The following is an 18,336-nucleotide window of genomic DNA, read 5'->3' on the forward strand; positions in this document are numbered from 1 at the left end:
TCTTTTTAACGGCGGAAAACGTGCGATTAGCAGGCAGACGGGCGGAGACTACCAGCCCTGCGCGCACACACAGCCCGCAGCTCTGTCTCCGCGCCGTGTAATCCCAGCGCTCAGCCCTGCTGCACCCCCTCATTAAAAACCCGGAGATTTCCTCCTCCTCCTCCGCTCTCCAAGGAAAACAACGCCTTGCCACCGCCTGAACCCGAGCCGGGCCGGGCCGCACCGCTCGCCCCAGGGGCCCCGCCGCCCTGCCCGGCCCGCCGGGGCTGCGCGGTCCCCGCCGCTCGGCCCCTGCCTCCCCGCGGGAGGCTGATGCTCACCCCCCATCCCATCGGGCCGCCGCCGCAGGGGCGCACGGCGGGGGGCCAGGCTGCCCTTCCCCCCCCTCCCCCCCCCCCCGGTTTCCCGTCCCGGGGGGCTGCTGCTCCCCCGCTGCCGGGCGGCTGCTTGCCTCCCTCTCCCCGGGCCCCCGCGACCTCCGTGTATCCATCTCGAGGGTGGGGTGCGCCGAGCCGGAGGTCCCTGCCCTGGGGCCGGCGGTGAGGACCAGCGGCCGGGACTCCCCCGCCGTCCCCCGGGACCCCGTCGATCCCGCGGGAGAGCCGGGCACAGCCGCCCACGGCCCCATGAAACGGCGCTTTATTCCGCAGCGCTCAAAACCCCTCATTGTGTTTGGCAGAATCACCTGCCTCCTCCGGAGCCGGGCGATTAATTTAATGCGATACAGAACGCGCTCCGTCCCGGCCCCCCCTCCTCGGCGGGGAGATCTCCGCCGGGCGCTCTCCCCGCAGCCGCGGCGCGGAGGAGGGGCACGGCGGGGCACGGCGGGGCACGGCACGGCACGGCACGGCGGGCTGGCATCCTCCGAGCACCGGCTCTCCCGGCGGCACCCGGGGAAGCCTTCTCCGCCCGGTAGCAGCAGCGGCGGCAGCTCCGATCGGAGTCGCACAAGCAGCCGCCGCCGCGCAGACCTGCTCGGTGCCCGGGGAATGGGGGCGGGGGGGCGGGAGGGGGCTGCGAGGCGGGCGGGGGCCGAGCCGTGCCTGGCGAGGGGATTTGCTGGGTCGTTGGCTGCGCCTGGGGAAAGGCGGGCGGGGGTGGGGGGGGTTGGCTGCGCCTGGCGATGGGGGATTTGAGAGGGAAGGGGAGGGGGTGGCTTGGCTCGGTGGAGGGGGGGGGGACGGGGACTGGCTGCCGTGACTGCTGGGGACGGCGGCTGTTATTATTGTTATTACTGTTATTGTTATTTTTAGGGGGCGGCGGTGGTGGGAGCAGGGGGGGTGTGGGGCTGGCGGCGCTCGGCGGGTGGCGATGTGGGGGGGGGGGGGGCCGCCGGCTGCGCCCGCGGAGGGGGCATGAGGTGAGGGCGGTGGGAGAAGCGTCTCCTCTGTTTCTAATAAAGGAAACGACTTTTATTGAACGATAAATGCAGGGGAACGAAAGTCGTGTGGGTGCGCCTGGTGGGGGCGATTGATTTGGCGGGGCGGGGGGGGGGGAAAGGCGGCTGCCTGTGCCGGCGCGGGGTGTTTGGGGCAGCGAGGGGCTGCTCCTGCCCGGGCGGGGGGGGTGAAATCTCGGGGAGGGGGCGTTGGCCGCCCCGGTGGAAGGGAGCGAGGGCTGCCCCTGTTCGTGGTGGGGCTGGAGAAGGGGAGAGCGTGATACTCGCGGTGGGGGGTCCGGGGGGGGGGGGGGCGTAGGCCGTGGGGTGGTGCAGCCTGTCCCTCTCGGGCGGGGGGGGGGGCTGAGGGGGAGGTGTCGGCGGCGCCTTGCCGGTTGGGATTTGATAGGGGCGGTAGGAGACACGTCTCCTGTTTCTAATAAAGGAATCGGCTTTTATTGAAGGATAAATGCAGAGAACCAAAGTCGTGTGGGCTGCAGCCGCCGAGCTTCGTTAGCTGCCGATGTGACTGTGAAGATAAAACGCTCCACAATAACTCGAGAGCGAAGAGCGCCGAGGATGGGGACGCGACCTCCCCGCCGGCCCCGGCCCCAGCCCCGGCCCGCCGCCCCCGCCGTGCCCCGCGCCCTCGGCCCCGGCCCCGCGGCGGAAGGTGCCTGGGGAGCCTGAGACCGTGCTAACGGCTCGGCCTTGGGACTTCGCCAAGTTTCTCTGACTTAGGGGAACTCTGGGGATGAGTAATCGAGCCAGGCTAGGGTTTGGGAGGGTGGTGGTTTTTTTTTTTCTTCGCTCACTCGCTCTCTTCTTTTTTTCCCCTTGTCATCAGCTGCTGACCCACTCACTTCGAGAGCACGGCACCGACGGGTTTCTGAGAAGGGTGGCGGGAGGAGACGGGGGATGCGGCGAGCCCGGGGAAGCCCCCCGCCACGGGCTCCGCTCCGGCCCTGAGCACGCCGGGGCTGCGCGGGGTCCCCGCTATCCCGGCTCCCGCGCGGGGCCCTGGATGTGGCTTTGCCGGGGGACGAAGGGACGCACGCACGCACGCCCACGCCGCACACGCTCCGCTGCCTCGCGTGGAGGCCCGTGCGGAGGTTTCCCAGGGCAGCGAGGGCACGGCGCGGCCGCGCCTTGCCCTCGGGGAGGTGTCGGGAAACCTTTTCTACTCGGCATCTCGGCTTATCGCAGGTGGCGACGGCTCAAGGACGGGAGGGGGAAACTCCGGGCCTGGGGGGAGGCCCCCGGGCCTGGGAAGCAGCGCCTAGCCCCGCGGCCGTGGCGGGCGTGGGCGCGCCGGAGCCCCGGTGCCCGGCGGCCGGGGAGGAGCGGCGTCCGCATCCTGCCCGCGGGCCCCGGGGCGGGCGCGGCGGGGCCGTGCCCGGTGCCTCGGAGGGCAGGGCAGGGCCACCCCCGTGGGCGCCGGGCGCCGTGCCCACCCGCGGCCTCCGCCTGTGCCTGCCGGGGGGGAGGGCTCCGAGGAGGGGGAGGAAGCATCGCCGCCGCCGCCCCGATGCCGTCGGGGGTGCTGCAGAGAAACGACCTGGAAAAAAGCAGCCCGGCTGTCGCTCTGCCCACCCACTGCCGCGCGCGGTGCCGCCGTGGGGCTCTCCCCAGCGCGGCTCCCCCTGGCCGCTTTACGGGCAGCGAGGGGCTGGTAAGGCGGGCCGCGGCCTCCACCCGCGACGGGGGCGGCAGGGCGGGCACGGCCGGGGAACGCCGCCGAACGGGGCGCGCTGCTAATCTCGGCGCCTGGCAGGTTTCGGTCCCTTGATTACCTGCGTGATTTGGCTTCCGAGAGGCACGCTAGGAAGCGGCTGCTGCCCTCCCTGGTTTGGGTACCGCGGGGGGGAGGGACGGGGACGGCAGACGGGGACGTAGGGAGACGGGTGCAGTGAGGACGGGGTTTTAAATGGCATTTCTGAACGGAAAATACTTTTATTTTCCCTTTTTTTTTTTTGAAGCTGCTTTCGAAATGAACACTTTCTGCGATAAGAGGTGACCGATCAGAATCGCTGGGGGGAGGTTGTAAGCAGACGTTTTGCCCCAGCTTACTGTTATCTTATCTTTCACACTTGCAGGGCGAAAAAGTGGCTTATCTTTATACCCACCCCCCTCTCGCCTTAATTGCTAAAAACACTGTGAAGTGTTAAGTACAGGACTAAAGAATCTCTCCGCGTGTCTGCCATGCGAGTGAAGGGGGGGGGGAGGGGAAAAAAAAAAGATCCGATTTGAAAAATTAGGGGCTTTTCTCTGGAGGAGTACACACGTGTACACACCGAGAGCCCCTCCCTGCCCCCGCTCCGCTGCCGCTTTGATGTTCCAGGCTCTCATTTCATATGGATGCACCCCGGCGAGCCACCCGCCGCTGCCGGGCTTCCAGCCGGAGCGCGAATCCCGCTCGGCGCGGCGGCGAGCCCAGGGGCCGCGCCGCGGGGCGCGGAGGGCGGCGGGGGCCTCCGCTGTCACCTCTGGGGCAGAGTGAATAACCCCAGTGTTCGTGAACCCCGGCGCGGAATTGGTATTCAAGCACCGAGTCACGGCATCGTCTCCTCGCTTTCTCTCCCCACCACACCCCCCCCCCGAAACAAAACACAACACAAAAACAAAACCAGAAGGAGGACGGAGGTGATTCATCGACTGTATCCAATTATTAACATACAGGCTGGAGTCTGCACAAACACACCTTCAAACCATGGCGGTTCTCCCGGCCGCCGTATTCTATTTAAACTCGGGAGGGTGGCAGCGGCCGTGCCTCCGCCGAGCCGCCGCTCTCCCGGGTCGCCGAGGGACGGGGACGGGGGGCAGAACCCCCAGGGCTGGGGGGAACCCACCGGGAAGAGAAGGTTCAGCTGCCCCCCCCCCCCCCCCCTCGGCTCCCGCTCATCGCCCTCAAAAGGCAAAGGCTCTCCGCACCGCTCTCCGGCCGGGGCCGGGGTTTTGTCTGGCATCGCCTCCTGCCCTCCCCCGGCGCCCGCCCGCCCTCCCCGCCCCGCCGCCCGCTGCCCCCCGCCGGGCTGGGGGGAGGCGAGGAGAGCGACAACCTCGCCGGCGCTATTTTTACTCCTCTCCTCCAGACTTGTGCGGCGCACGCCCCCTCCCCTGCAGGGCCTTGCCTAGCGGCTGCATCTCCCCGCTGGCAGGAGCGGCCGGGGCTCCCGGCGGCCCTCCCTTCGCCTCCTCCTGCGCGGACGGACCGACCGGCCGTCTCGCCGCCGGCGGGGCCCGGCCCCTGCGCCCGGGGCAGCGCCCCGCTGCTGCCCCTCTGCCCGAGGGGGCGGCGGGGGGGCGCACAGGCGCGCCGCAAGCAGACAAAATGGCCGAGGTATGCAAGTGGGAGAGGTGGAGGGGGCAGCTCGCAGCCAGCCTGCCCCCCTCCTTGCAGCGGGGCTGCCGCCCCCCCCTTGCCCAGCCCGGGGCAGGGGCCGTGCATCCAGCCCGTTTGTGTCCCCCTCCGGCCTCCCTCCCCGCGGCCGCCCCGCTGGGCTCGGGGCTGCCCCCCTCCCCAGCCCCGCTCTGCCCGGGCCCGCCGAGCGCTTTCCCCGGCCGCGGCCGTCGGCAGGCCGGGCTTCCCGGCTGGAGGTTGGCCGAGGCGTGCGTCTGTCTGCCTGTCCCTCCCGGGCTATTCCCTCCGAGCGGCCAACGGGGGCCCGCAGGACCGCGGGCATCTCCGCTCAAAATGTTGTGGAGCGGGGAAAGGGTGCGGAGCAAAAGCAAACGCAACCAGAGAGATTTGTCATTTCGCCTTTGTAAGAAAGATAGCAGCGCTTAGTCCGTGAACCGAGCGCGTCTCAGGCTCTGCTGGGGAGAGGGAGAGAAAATAATGGATCTCCTGTCAACAGGGTAGCCCTGAACTACGAAGTAAAATTATAGTACTTCTGCTATGCAAAACCCCCTTGATTGCACGGGGAGTTTGCATGGCGGTGTAACAATATGCTGGCACCGTGTCAGGTCTGAAGGCGCTGCAGACCCCGTATAACGCCAATTGAGGCTTGTCTTGTTTTGTTATTCAGATTTCTACACTTCCATTAAAAACAGCCTTACAATAAGCAATGATAAAGGTCTGATTTAAGACACACTCAAGCAGGGCAATTCAGAGCTTAGGACAGTGATCTGTTATTTATAGGTTTTTCCTAGCACTCATCACCAGGCTGGCTGAGCACCTCGCTCGCATTAATTCATTTTACCTTCGCAGCGCCCAGCTCCCCTCTCTCCCACGTCCCCTGCCCAGGAGACCCGCGTCTTTGGGTTGCCGTTCGGCGGGCAGGGGAGCAGGGCGTGGAGGGGGGCCGGGGGCCCGGCCTCGCCGCTCCTAACGTTTAACCCCCAACTTTCTACGGTGCGGGGACCGGGAGTGGAGGGTGGTGGTGCTGGGGGGGTAGGTTTCCAATTAGAGGCGGCACTGGAGGTAAATGAGAGCCGGCGTAAAGCCGTCCCACTTGGAAGCCTCCTGCGAGAAGCCCATTCTGCCATTAACAATGGATTTGTCTTTACGAGGAGGTTAAGTACTTAGCATTATCAGAGCAGCCGTTTTTGCGAGCGCATCCTCGCCCGGCTCCACAGCGGCGGCAGCAGCAGCAGCAGCGCGGAGCTCCGAGCATCTGTGCCCATGCCCCCCCCCCCCCCCCGTTCCCGGGGAGAGAGCAGTGTGCAGCGGCATGACCCGGGGGTCAGCTCCCTCCGGGGCGTGGGGAAAGGGGGGGGAGGACGGGGGAGGAGGCGGCCCGGTAATCCACAAGGCGAGAGCGTGGCTCTGAGTTTCCCTCCGGGGTTAGCTCGGCGGTGCCCGCCCGCACCCGCGGCAGGGGAAGGCGGCGCGGCGCGCAGCCGGGCCGAGCCAGGCCGCGGGAGGAGCGAACTGAAGCCCCAATGTCTTCTCCGGGAGCCGCCGGCCTCCCGCTGCAAAGCTCGGGGACCCGGGGAACAAAAAAGGCACAGAGGCGAACAAGCGCGGGTCTGTTCCTCCCCGCCACGGAGGAAACTGCGTTCACAAAGAAAGAAAGTGTAACTACGGTTAAAAATAAAAGTGGAGCGAGTTTACCCCGAGATAACTTGAAGTCATTAGTTAAAGGGGAAAAAAAACCAAACCCAGCCCCACGCCGTAGGCGCACACATGTGATGCGGAGTTTGCAGCCCGGGGGAAGGGAAGCGGGCGACTTTTGTAATGCAAGTGCGGGCCGATGGCACCGGGGATCCGGACCTGCGGGGAGGGACAAAGCCCAGATCAATGCGGCCGTGAAGCCGCGGCTGCAGCCGCCTCGCCGGGAGACGCGCTAGTTCTGCTTTCCTACCGAAAGAAGCAACTTTAATGAGGTTTTCCCTAGGAAAGGGGGGGGGGGGGGGCGGCCGAACCCGACAGAGGCCTTTCCTCCAGCTGCGTGCCTGTAACTCACGTGTGTTCAGTCTAATAACTTTTAATGTCTAGCTCTAAAACATCTTTATAAAAAAATAGCTTTACAGCGTAATAGGCCAGGTGTACTTCTGCTTGTTATCGGAGATTAAAAAAACGTGTGGGGAGCCTTTTCAGATGCGTGGCCTGCCGCCCCGGGAAGCAAGCCGCCTGGGGCCGTGCGCCCCGCCGGCCAGCACCCCGGGACCGCAGCCGCTGCTCGGCGGCTCCCCGAGCTCCCCTGCGAGGCAACCGAGCCGTGCGGCTGGAGTTTCGGGTTTCAGACGGTGGATATTTCACTTCTGCTTTGAGGCGAGCGTGTTTTTTTTTTTTTTTTTTTCCTCTGTGAGAGAGACGTAGCGAAAACCCAAAGCCCCGTGATGGCAGTTTCATGAAATGCCAACCCTCTGGCCGTGACCCGACGGCGGGTGTGTGTGTGTGTACGCGAACTCCGCGTCCCCCTCCCCTAACATCTGGCGACCCCCGCGTTTTTTCCCAGACGTGGCTGAGATTCTCGAGTAAATACTTGTAGATTTTTTTGTGTGTATGTGTGTGTGTGGCGTTGGTGGGGACAACTTTCGGGAACTCGTGCTTTTCCACCTTCAGAGATAAGCAGCGGCGGCGGAGGGCAGGCAGGCAGCCCCGGCAGTCCTGCTCTGGCGCTGAATACTCACCGCCCTGCTTGCTGTTTATGCGCTCTCGGCGAGGAAAGCTTTTGCAGCTCGCAGCGTCTCCGCAGCCTTTTCGCGCAGGGTCTTGGACGTGGCGATTAAAAATCCACTCCCCCTCCCCCTCCCGCCTGCCCGCCCCGGGGCGAACTGCCCGCGTTAATCGCCCGGCGTCGGGCTGGCAGTCGGTCCCTCCCACACCGAGCGGCGGCGAGAAGGGCTCGATGCGGCGCCGACTGCGCTGAGGTGGCAAAACTCCCGCTTCCCTGGGAAGGTGCGGGGGAGCTGCGGGGCCGCCGGCCCGCCTGGCCTTGCGGCCGGGACCGCCCCGGGGCCGCCCCGGGAACCTCCGCGCCGCGGGCTCCGCGGGACCAAACCTGAGCGGTATCGGCGGGGATGGGCGTTATGAACGTGAAAATTTACGAGCCGAGCTCGCCGAGCCAAAAGTTGCTTTGCCAAAGTAAATAGATGCAGCCGATAACTACCAACCCGGAGATTAAAGGGCTCCTGAGCCCGGGCAGAAATCTTAAAGCAGACGTAGAAATGCCACAGCGAGGGAAACAGCGCTTCAGTCGCCACCCCACCCGGTGTTGCCACACCGCTCACACGCGGTACAAACCGCGTTAAGGGCTGCCAAAGCCGGATCGAGCGAAAACGCGCTTTAATAAGGTCCCGTGTCGTGTGTCCGTGTCCCCCCCCCTCGCCCCCGCCCCCCGCCCCGCGCAATGCAGACGTTGACACACGAGTGGCTTTTTTTTTTGTTTTTTTTCTCCATCCCGATTCAGAGCTCGGAGGAAGGGACCGGGGGGAAAGCGCAAATCAGCGCGGCCGCGCCGCGGACCACGCGAAGTTGGGGGCGGCGGGTGTGACCAGAGGGGTCTCCCCGGGGCCACACACACACGCGCGACACCCGTTCCAGGGGTGGAAGGGTGCGAGCAGAGGGTCCGTGACGCGTGCGGGGGGGGTCACGAAGGCTGCGAGCCCACGGCGGGTCCCGGGGCGGCGGGAATGCCCTTCCGCGACGGGGGGAACCCGCAGTCGGCGGGCCCGAGAGGGAGCGCGGGCTGCAGCCTCCGGGGGGGTGTGTGTGGGGATCCCGGGCGGCGGGGAGCGGGTCGGGATGGCCGGGGGGCGTACGGCGGAGGGTCGAGCGGGGCGGCGGGGGGCGGCAGCGCGGCGCGACCCGCCGCGGAGCCTCGCAGCGATGTCTGCCAGCGCCGCCGCCGGGGTTTTGACAGCTTGGCGGAGCGGAGTGAGCGGAGCTTTATGGTAATTGCGGTTCTCCACTGGCCTTCTGGGTAGCGAGCGAGGGGAGTATCGGCGGGGCGGGGGGGTGTGTGTGTGGGGAGGCGGGGGGGGGGGGGGCGGCTTTCCTCTCCCTGCCGGCCCGGGTAGCGCGGAGTCCCCCCCGGGGCGCCGCAGCTTGGCAGCGAGCTGTGCCAGCCGCGGGGAGCGGGCGAGGCGAGGCGAGGGGCCGGCGGCGCGGCGGGGGGGGCAAATCAATTAGTCAGGGCAAGGGGGGGGAAGCGGGCGAGCGGCCGGGCGAACCTTGCCTGGGCAGAGAAACGCAGCCAGGGGAGGGGGAAACTTGCAGAGGGAAAAAGCGGTGGCGGCGCTGCTGCTGCTGCTGCCGCCGCTGCTGGCGGCGGCTCCCTCGGTGCAGCGCCTGCCCGGGGGGAGGGGAAGGGAGGGGAGGCGGCGGCTGGAGGAGGAGGAGGAGGAGGAGGAGGAGGAGGAGGGAGAGAGGGAGGGGGGATGCGAGGGGAGCGCAGCGTGCAGCAGACGGAGCCCGGTCTCCCAGCGGCAAGGTGAGGAAGAGCGGCTTTCCCGGCGGACTAAAGGGGGGGGGGGGGGGGAGGAAGAAAAAAAGAGAGAGAGGAGGAGAAGAGGAGGAGGAGAATTAAATCCCCAGCCACACACACACAAAGCCGCGGCGGCCAGGGCACGGGAGACGGCGGCGCGGGCGAGATGTGGGGAGCGCCGCGCTCGCCAGCGCAGGAACTTCGCCCGGAGCAAGCCAGCAACATGGCGCTGCCAAACCAGAGCCGGCAGCCGGAATGAGCATCGCGGGCTGCCGCTCCCGCCGCTGAGCCCAGCCGAGCCGAGAAGCAAAGCCCTTCCCGCGGGCACCTGCCCCGTCGGCGCAGGCGGCGGCCACGCTTCTGCCAACCCCCCGCCCCCAAACCCGCGCCCCGCAGCTCCCTGCCTTCCCGCACCCCTTCCCCGGCCCGCCCGCGCCAGGGCAAGCCGCGGCACACGCACCCACGGAGAGGGGGAGGGGGATCGGGAAACTTTTCTCGCCTCCCCCCCCCCCCCTCCACTCCACTCCCGACGGGGCTGCCCTTCCCGGCAGAGCAGCAGAGCGAGGCGACGGTGCGGGGACCCGCGGTGCGGGGACCCGCGGCGCGGACCGCGCACGCCGCAGCCCCGCGGCGCGGCAGGAAGGTCAGTGCTCCGCTCCGCGAACAGCTCCCGTGCGGAAACGCCGCCGCCGCCGGGTCCCGCGGGGACGGCGCGGCCGTGGGCCTCCCCTCGCCCCGCCGCGGGGACGGCGGACGAAAGTTACGGCGAGAGGGGGTGGCGGGGAAGCGGCGGCGGCGGCGGGGGGAGGGGGGCAAGAGGGGTCTCCCGGTGCGCCTCCGGGGCTGCGGTGGCGGAGGGGAAGTTTGGAGGCAGTTGGTTGTAAAGATGCCTGTTCGGGGCGGCGGGGACTGTGTGTGGTGGTGGGGAGCTGCCGGTCGCGCTGTCGGCTCCGGTGCGCCTGTTTGCGTGTGGTGGTGCTGGTGGTGTTCCCGCCGTCTCGCACTTCGCGATCGGGAAGGCGGCGGGGCAGCGGCGGTGTGGGGTTCCCGGGGGACGGGGCGAGTGAGGAGCGGCGCTGCCGACCCACGGAGCGGGAAGACGGCTCCCACGCCGGGCGGGCCGGGCTCCCCGCTCCCCGCCGAGAGCAGCGGGCGGTCCGGGGGCGGCGGGCAGGTGAGCGGCGGGGAGAGCCCGCTGCGGGCTGCCTTCCCTTCGCCGGGAGAGCCCGGGGCGCCGCTCCCCCCCCCACCCCCCGCCCCGTTCCCTCCGCCCCGGTGGGGCGTGCGCCGCCGCGCACGTGGGGCAGGGCGGCCCGGGGCTTTCCCGTGCGTGGAGCTGTGCTGGCGTGAGGTCCGGCGTGACACGGAAGTTTAGTCAGCCCTAAAATGTAGTTTGGGGAGGGAGCCGGAGGGAGGCTCGGGGCTTGCCATCAAAGGGCCGGCCGGAGGGGGCCGGCCGGGCGAGGGGAGGCAGCGGAGGCTGCTTTGTGAAGCCGGGGCCAAGTGGGGCGGCTCTGCGCAGCATATGAGGCATGCATTTGATGTTCGCGGAGCGAGTCCGGGGGCGAGGGCTGCGGAGCGTTCACGTTCCTCTTTCTCGATGTGTGTTGTGCGGTTCCACGCCCCCCCCCCCCCCCCCCCGCGTCGTTTCCGCGATGTCTGTTGGATCCCGGGTTTGGTGATCGCGGAGGGGGCGAGGGGGAGGCGAAGAGCACCCCCCCCTCCGACAGGAAAAAAGAAAAAAAAAAAAAAAAAAAGAGCCCCGACCGTAGTCAGCAGTGTAAAACTGACAAAGTGTGGGGACTGGCTTTAATGGTATCGCCTCGGAGCTCCTCGCAGCATTCATTCCCACTAATGAATCTTTTCCAGAAACTCCGTTCATTGCTTTCATCTGCTCTTTGGAGCCTGCAGCTTTTGTATTCGTGTTTGTATTAAAGTGGGGGGGGGGACGGGGGGGACGGGACACGGACGGGGGGGAGCCCAGCCCGCACCACGTAGCCCCGTAGCAAAGCCTGGATTTTCCAAAGGTTTCTATTAACTCCCGCCGCCCCCTCCCCGTGGCCCTACCGCGGGGGGCGGCCGTGCCCCGCCAGGGCCGCTTGGGAACAAAGCTGGGGGCGGCGGCGGGGTCTCGGCCCCCGGGGCAGCGCCGGCACCCCGTGCCGGTGGCTCCGCCGCCCCCGGGTCGCCGCCGCCCGCGCCCTCCCTTCCCCCGCAGCCCGGTGCCCGCCGCACCGCTGCCCCCGGGGCCGCCGCTCTCGCCTACTTTCGTCCCCCAGACGCTGGTGCTTCCCTGTCCGTCTGGAGCCCGGTGCCGTCGCGCTTGCGACACACCGATTTGTTTCCTTTCGGTTCTGCTGTCGGTGCCGCTCCGTGGGTTCCCCCCCCCCTTCTTTTTTTCTTCCCGAGAGGTAGCCAGCGCAGCGCTCACCCTAATTGCTTTTAGGAGGATTAGGAGCAAATTCCTCCCCCCCCCCCCCCCCCCCCGCCCTCCCCCGGGTTGCCTTCGCGCGCCGGGGTTGCAGTTTATCCCCGGTGCAGTTCTTTGAATTGCTGTCACAAATAGGTGACTCAGAGTTAATTAGGAAGTATGCACCGGATCAATGGGCTGCACAGCTCATTAGTTATTCCCCAGCCTTTTGCAGCGTTGGACCTCCGGCTCCTCGCCCCGTATATACCGCTTTAACGCGCAACGCCGAGGGCTGGCAGGGACCACGGAGCACTTGGGGTGAGGGGGGCCGGGTGCGAAGGGGCGTGATGAATGCGGACGTTGAAGTTCCCAGGTTGGGAGGTTGCCTGTGGACGAGCGCTCGGGTCCCCTCTTGCTCTTCCCTCCCCCCCCCCCCGAAGCCCCTCCCGCCTCGGCTATCAAACCTGCCTCCCCCCACGGGCGTGGAGGGCCCTCGCCCGGCCCGAGGTCGGAGGGACGAGCCCGGAATGTTACCAAAAACAAACAGGCACCAAAAAAAAAAAAAAAGTGTGTGTGTGTGTTTATTGGAGCGTACGCTGAGAGAGCAGACAAAATCTCATTTGTCAGGCATGAAGGTGGGCTGTGTGGAAGGCTATAAATACACCGGGGAGGATTGTATCGCGGTCACTTTTCTGTTCTTCGCCATTTCTAAGGTGAGTGGCGGAGGCTGAGGGACCAGGCAGGGGCTTCTCCTGGTATTGTTTGTCCGTCTGTGATAGATCGGTCTAGACAGCCGCTCAGGCTCCCTGCGAGCTCAGGAACCGGAGCCTGAAAGGGAGAGTGGGGGAGTCGGAGAGGAAAAGGTCACTGCGATATTTTTTTCTTTTTTTTTTTCCTTTTTCTTTCTTTCTTTCTTTTTTTCTTTTTTTTTTTTTTTTTTTTTTTTTTTGAGATGTTGGTTGTTAACCCTTAAATCTGAGAGGGGATCGCACCCAGCTGCTCCGGCCTGGAAGGATGCAGGAGCAGCAGCGGCTGCAGGGATGCTGCTGCAGTGGGGTGGGGGGACACAGGGCAGCATGCGTCAGGCCCCAGTGCTGCCCCGTCCATCTAATGGCTTTATAAGAGCTGTTTCCCACAACAGGAAAAGAGTTCATGAGGCGAGCGCCAGATTATTTCGTTCCCAGGAGTTTCCTCTCTCTGGAAACTCCGAGGAGCGCTTAGAGCGCTTAGATCGTGCGGCCACTGGGCTGGGGGAGCCGCTGCAGTCCTCCTGGGGGGTCCCCGCTGGCTCTCGGCCTCCCCCAGCCCACCATGCCCCCCCTTCCCATAGATTGCAGTGGAAACCTGGCGGCCGAGGTTCCCGTTTCCCCGCAGAGAGCGAGTTTCTGTGGCCACCTTCAGGTCCCGTCAACTTCTCCGACAGCAGCTCAGCCCCCTTGGCCCCACGGGGCCACACGTGTGGTCACAGCACAGGGCAGCACTTGGCTTGTGTCTATGCACGCAGAAGCTGGCTGTACCTGCCTCGTGGTGTTTGGAAGCTCGCGGGGGCATGCATGCCTCGTGGAGGGCAGGGGCAGGCGGAGAGCAAGGTCTGCGTTGGGGCTCGGGTGGGTCGGGAGTTATTTGCAGCTCAGGCGTGCGTGTGTGCTTCCTTTTGTACTGAGATGTCCTCGGTGGATGAGATGCGATCGTGGCGTGCAAGTCTGGGCGGTACAGATTAAAAGCAGTTAAGGCTTTAGAGCGATAGATAAAAGCTGGTTTTGTTGGATTCGCCTGCAGCGCAGACCATTCCCATTCCTCTTTGTCTGAGCCCTGGTTCCGGGCGCTACAGCCTTATTGGAAATGCTCCCGAGCAGTCCGCGCAGCCAGGGCAGCAGGCAGCTCAGCGCTTATTTACACGTCACATCGAAATACATCTCTAATTAGATAGAAGCAATGCCGGAAATGGCAGATTTGTTGCATATCTAATAGAGACCAGTGCAAACAGACTCAGCAGGGTTTCCCTCTCCCCCCCCCCCCAAAAAAAAAAGACCAGCAAGACCAAGCTAGTAATCCAAGACTGAACAGCAATGACTTCTCCTATTTGAGTGCATTATGAGCCACACTGGCGAATGTCTCTATTCTAATATTTAAAGCAATACTTAGGATGTGTGAACTGAATGCCCAAATATGGACTGGGTCTTGAAACAATACTGGTGCCTTGGCTTTATTCCTGTGCTGGTGGACAATCCAGGCTCCGTGTCATGCACTGCATCTGCCTTTGCCAGGATGTGCTGAGAGCTGCAGCTTCTCAGGCAGTTTGAAATTGTCATCCCTTTTCCCTCCTCTTCCCTCACCCTGTGATAATTCACTTTTTTTAAGGCCGCTAAAGAACCCGTGGTCCCCTTACAGGGATGCCAGAGGCAAGGCAACTGAGCTCCAGGGGCTCCTCTACAGTCCATGCAAGCAAACTTTGTGGATCTGTGCAGCTGCGAGACCACACAAAAGTTGTTGACATGCTTTCGGGTCTCCGTTTGCGGAGAAAATGGACCCAGGCCACCACAGCCCAAAATAATGAGTGCTGCGCATACCAGAGTAGTCTTAGCAATCTGCGGCTGTCGTTTAAAAGGTCTCTCAACTTTGACTGGCGAGTGGCCCCTGCAAAGACAGGCAGAAGGCCCACTCCAGCTCAAGTTGTAGCTCTTGCAGTCACGTTGCCCTGGGAGTAGATGTGGCTCGGCGTAAATTCATGCTCAGCATGGAGCAGAAGCGGGCTTTGATTTCTGTGCGTCTCGACAAAGGTGAAGGCTCTTGCTGGGACTCTGCAGCGTAGTTGGGTTACACAGGAGATACGCAATACGCTATCTTATCCCCCAAACACCGCAGTAGATCACGCTTTAGTGCGGCCTTAGAAAGAACAGCGTGGACGGGTTTAATACTTGCTCCTTAGGCTTGTGTCGCTGTAGAAATAACTGATGGCTGGAGCGGGTCTGCTCCCCCCTTTCTTGGTTTTGCCATAACCTGAGTGGCGGAGTCAGGCGGGCTGGCTGGGGAGAGCCGGGCTCACCCCTTTTAGCTGCGCCGAGCAGCTCTCGCTGGCTGTGTGCGTGCGTGCAGGAGGCAGCGCGGAGGCCTGGGCTGCAGGCAGGGGGAGTTCCCCTGGCCGTGAGCAGCTCCCGTTAATCCTCGTGTCCTTTCGGGGAACCAGCTTACGGCGGTGGCTGCTCCGGAGCGACCTTTCCCTCTGACCCGACCCGCTCAGGTCCCAGGGCTGTGGTGGGCAGGGGCGTCTCTCCCCAGGGAGTGCATCCTTTGGGGCGGGGGGTGACCTCCGGAGCAGACAGCCAGCGCTCCTTAGAACGGCTGAGCAGATGAGGTGGGGACGGAAAGGAGGAGGCCAAGAACTCGTCACAAATGTGGATTTAGGAAAGTTCTGCTGCTTTCCAGCGGGGAATTCATTTTTCCTTGTTTGCTGGACAGCAGTTCTTGGCTGAGCGGCAATTTTTTTTTCCCCTGCTCTCTTCCACCGCTGGAAAAGTTAGCGAGTGAGAGCACGCTTCAGTACCTGCCCGCCTGCTTTCCTTAACTGTGGTCTGAATTATCTGGGACTCTCCTCTGCATGCAAGCTCTCCGCAAGCTCTCCTCGTACCCCAAACCTGCCTCGTGAGCTAATAGATTCGGTGCCGTGTGATTAGACATGCAAGGAAGTCCGCTTGGAGAAGATCCTGACAGCATGAAATATAATTTGTGATCTGAAAGACAGTTTCCAGTATAATCTCATTATGCACCACAGACTCCCGGTGTTATTTTGTAGAAGGCGGACAATGATCAATTTACATTGACCTGGGGCTGGGCGAGCTTTTAGATGGTAATTGCCATATTGATTTGCATGCAAAAAGAAGACCTGCTAAAATTAAAGACCGGAAGCTAAATTAAACTAAATTTATTGTCTAGGTACAAACTAAAAGACTTGTTAAAGTCTAGGGTAGACTTGGAAAGCTATGAAATTCAGAGAGAAATGATTCTCATCCCGATCGCTCCGGAAAATGAGTCTACATGACGGAGAGTAGGGCTTGCAAAGACCCCATTGTGAGCGGAGGCACACAAGCCGGGGCTGTTCCGTGTAAGCCCCGACTCTCTAAACAATCGGAGAATAAAATATCTCCTCTGTCCAATGAAAATCTCGACCTGAATGTTGGGATTGTCGTGCTAAGGAAAACAAAGCTTTATTTGGATAAGACAATTAAAGTGGAAAGCGCAGAATCCGCCAGCCACACTGGGAATGGCTCGTATAAAGAGCTGAGTGTGTTCAATAGAGCGCTGGGGAAAGGGGGAGGCTCGGGGCTGCGCTCCGCAGCCGAGCCTGCACCGGGAAAGCCTGGCATTGTGCTTCCTCTGCCTGCTCCTCGGCCAGGAGGGGAGAGAGTGGTCCCAGCCAAATGCGCTCTCCTTTCCGCAGCTCCCGCCACTCTTGAAGCAATCTCCCAGGGCCAGGAGTGGCACCAGCACAGCTCTGTGCCGGGGTCGTTCCCTGTGCACCTCTGGATGGCCTGCGGTGGGTTGCAGTGCACCAGTGCTGCCAGACTGCCCGTCCTTTCTCAGAGCGTGTTTTGCTTTTAATTCTCAGCTGGAGTAGCTCTCGCTGTTACCCCAGGTGTTCATTTAATGCTCGGGAGAACCTCACCTAGAGGCCTCAATATTTGCATATTACAAAACATTTGGGCCTGTGTCCTTGGTTATAAAGTCAGATCTCCTTCTCCACGGGAGTATCGGAGTAGCTGGTGCCTGGCACAGTTGATAGCAGAGAGGAATATGCCCCTACTTGCACAGGCAGTGGACCCCACGCCTGTGGTTGCGTGGACCAGGTGCCCATGGGGCTGTTCATCCGTCACCCGCTGTTGAGTTTCCCCCACGCTCCCCAGGAGTGTGGGGGGACATTGCAGCTGAGGGTCTCCTGGAGGGGCTGGGAGAGCTTTGTGGAGCTCATTTAAGCTGCTGCTTGAGTATGGCATTTGCGCATGGTGGCACGTAGGGGCAGAGAGGTGAAATCAAAGCTTGAAGGGGCGTAATCTCAGCTCTCCGTGAAATTCACAGAGAACCCTCTAATGGCACGAGAAGGGGTGGGCTGAGCTCCCTTTCTTTCTAAGTGTAAATTCTCTCCTTGAGCCAAACTTTCTCCATGTGAGAAAGCTCCTGGCCATGGAGAGATCCTACAGGGGTCCCTGATCCACAGGGAAAATCCCCTTTCCTCCCACGCCCTGGTGTGCTGGGCTGTGCGCTAAGCCTCTCCGGCTTGCCCACAGCAGTAGGACGCTGAGCTGGGCATTGGAGGAAGCCCTTCCCGCAGGTTGCGGTCCCCCTGGCTCACCTTGCTCTGGCCTGGTCCTGCTCCCCGAGCGGTGTTTTCCTTTCCTCCTGTTTCAGTCGTCGAGCACAAAGTGGATTAGCAAAGCCCCGTGCAGAATTAAGCAGCCCGGTGCGAAGTTATGCCGAGTTCCGCCTGGAGGGCTTGCCTGCCATCTCCTAGCAGACCTCCCATACTGCCGTGCCGTGCTTTGCCGGGCCACGGCGGGCCAGGGCCAGCAGGCAAGGGTGGATGCTTCCTGGGGTCTCCACGCAGTGGTGGGCAAGGAGAGAAACAGCTCCGGCTAAAGTTGCGAGCAGCAGGGGAAGCCGGAACAATACTTGCGAGCAGGAAGTGATCTCCCGGGGTAAACGTTTTAATGGATGTAACCTGGCATTGCACAAAAACCCAACCCAGGGCGGCTGCTGCCAGCTGGGGAGGATGCAGGGCTCGGGTTGATGCGTGGGAGGCCCGTGCCGTGCCGCGCCAGGGGCGCCCACGGCGGAGCCGCGTGTGCGCGGAGGCGGGGGCGGCTGCGGCGCGGCCTGCCCTGAGCAGGCGGCTGAAGGTTGTCTTATTTTAGCTACAGAAATATCTCTCTAGATCCGTTACTGCGAGATCTCGTTTGCAATAAACTGTATTGGCTCTCCTCTTTATACAAATTGCTGGTATGAAAGAAAACCCAGCCTATATGCATGGAGGCAGGCATGAGCTAGTGAGATCAGGTTTCCTACTGAGCTCCCGGAGGAGAAGTCAGCATTTGATTGAAGCTACACTTGGTTCTTGGTTCCCAGGGGACAGCAGCCCTGAAACACGAGAGCCCTCCCTCCTTTTTTTCCCCCTTCTCTCTCTTCTTCCTCTAAAAGCCTTTGTGCTGAAAGAGCCTCAATAGGCACGAATCGCCAGTCTCTCACAAGAGTGTGTTGCAGCCTTTGCTGACATTGTTTTGTTAGCAGTGGTTTTTACCAGGCCAGCAGATCTCTAGCTACGTATAGGCAATGAATAGGCGACGATCCTGACCTGCGAGTACGTAGCGGCATCATTTGTCGGTGAATCTGATTCAGAAGTCGATTGGAGATGTATCACATTGGTGCGAAGCACCTTACCTGCCTGGGGAGCGCTGCCTGTTGGCAGGAGTCAGGCCAAGATGGAGGTGCGCTTCCAATAAAAGCAGCTATCTCCCCTTGTGGGTGCCGGCTACCAAAGTACATATAAGCACCTAGGAAGTGCGCTTCCAGCTCCCATGGCCTCTTCAAGAGTTCGTGCGGCACACAAAATTTCAGAGAAAGTTGCCGTGTCGTGGTTTTCCCTTAGAGATACGTGATTTGGGTAAGGCTAAGGGTCAAACAGG

The 18,336-nt window shown here is 63.0% G+C and overlaps 1 protein-coding gene across 6 annotated transcripts in view; it reads left to right on the top strand.

Annotated features, from left to right (window-relative positions):
- BCOR (BCL6 corepressor) overlaps window positions 1–18,336 on the top strand; it is an 83,398-nt gene that overhangs the window by 15,104 nt on the left and 49,958 nt on the right. Inside the window, exon 1 of one of the 6 annotated variants that reach the window (XM_064473250.1) lies at window positions 9,198–9,258. The exons of 4 other annotated variants lie outside the window; for them this stretch is intronic. The gene's annotated coding sequence lies outside the window, so the exon portion shown is untranslated. One more of the 6 variants, XM_064473240.1, reaches the window with a different exon arrangement.

This window comes from Phalacrocorax carbo, chromosome 1 (genome assembly GCF_963921805.1).
Source record: "Phalacrocorax carbo chromosome 1, bPhaCar2.1, whole genome shotgun sequence".
NCBI classification, from domain to species: domain Eukaryota; kingdom Metazoa; phylum Chordata; class Aves; order Suliformes; family Phalacrocoracidae; genus Phalacrocorax; species Phalacrocorax carbo.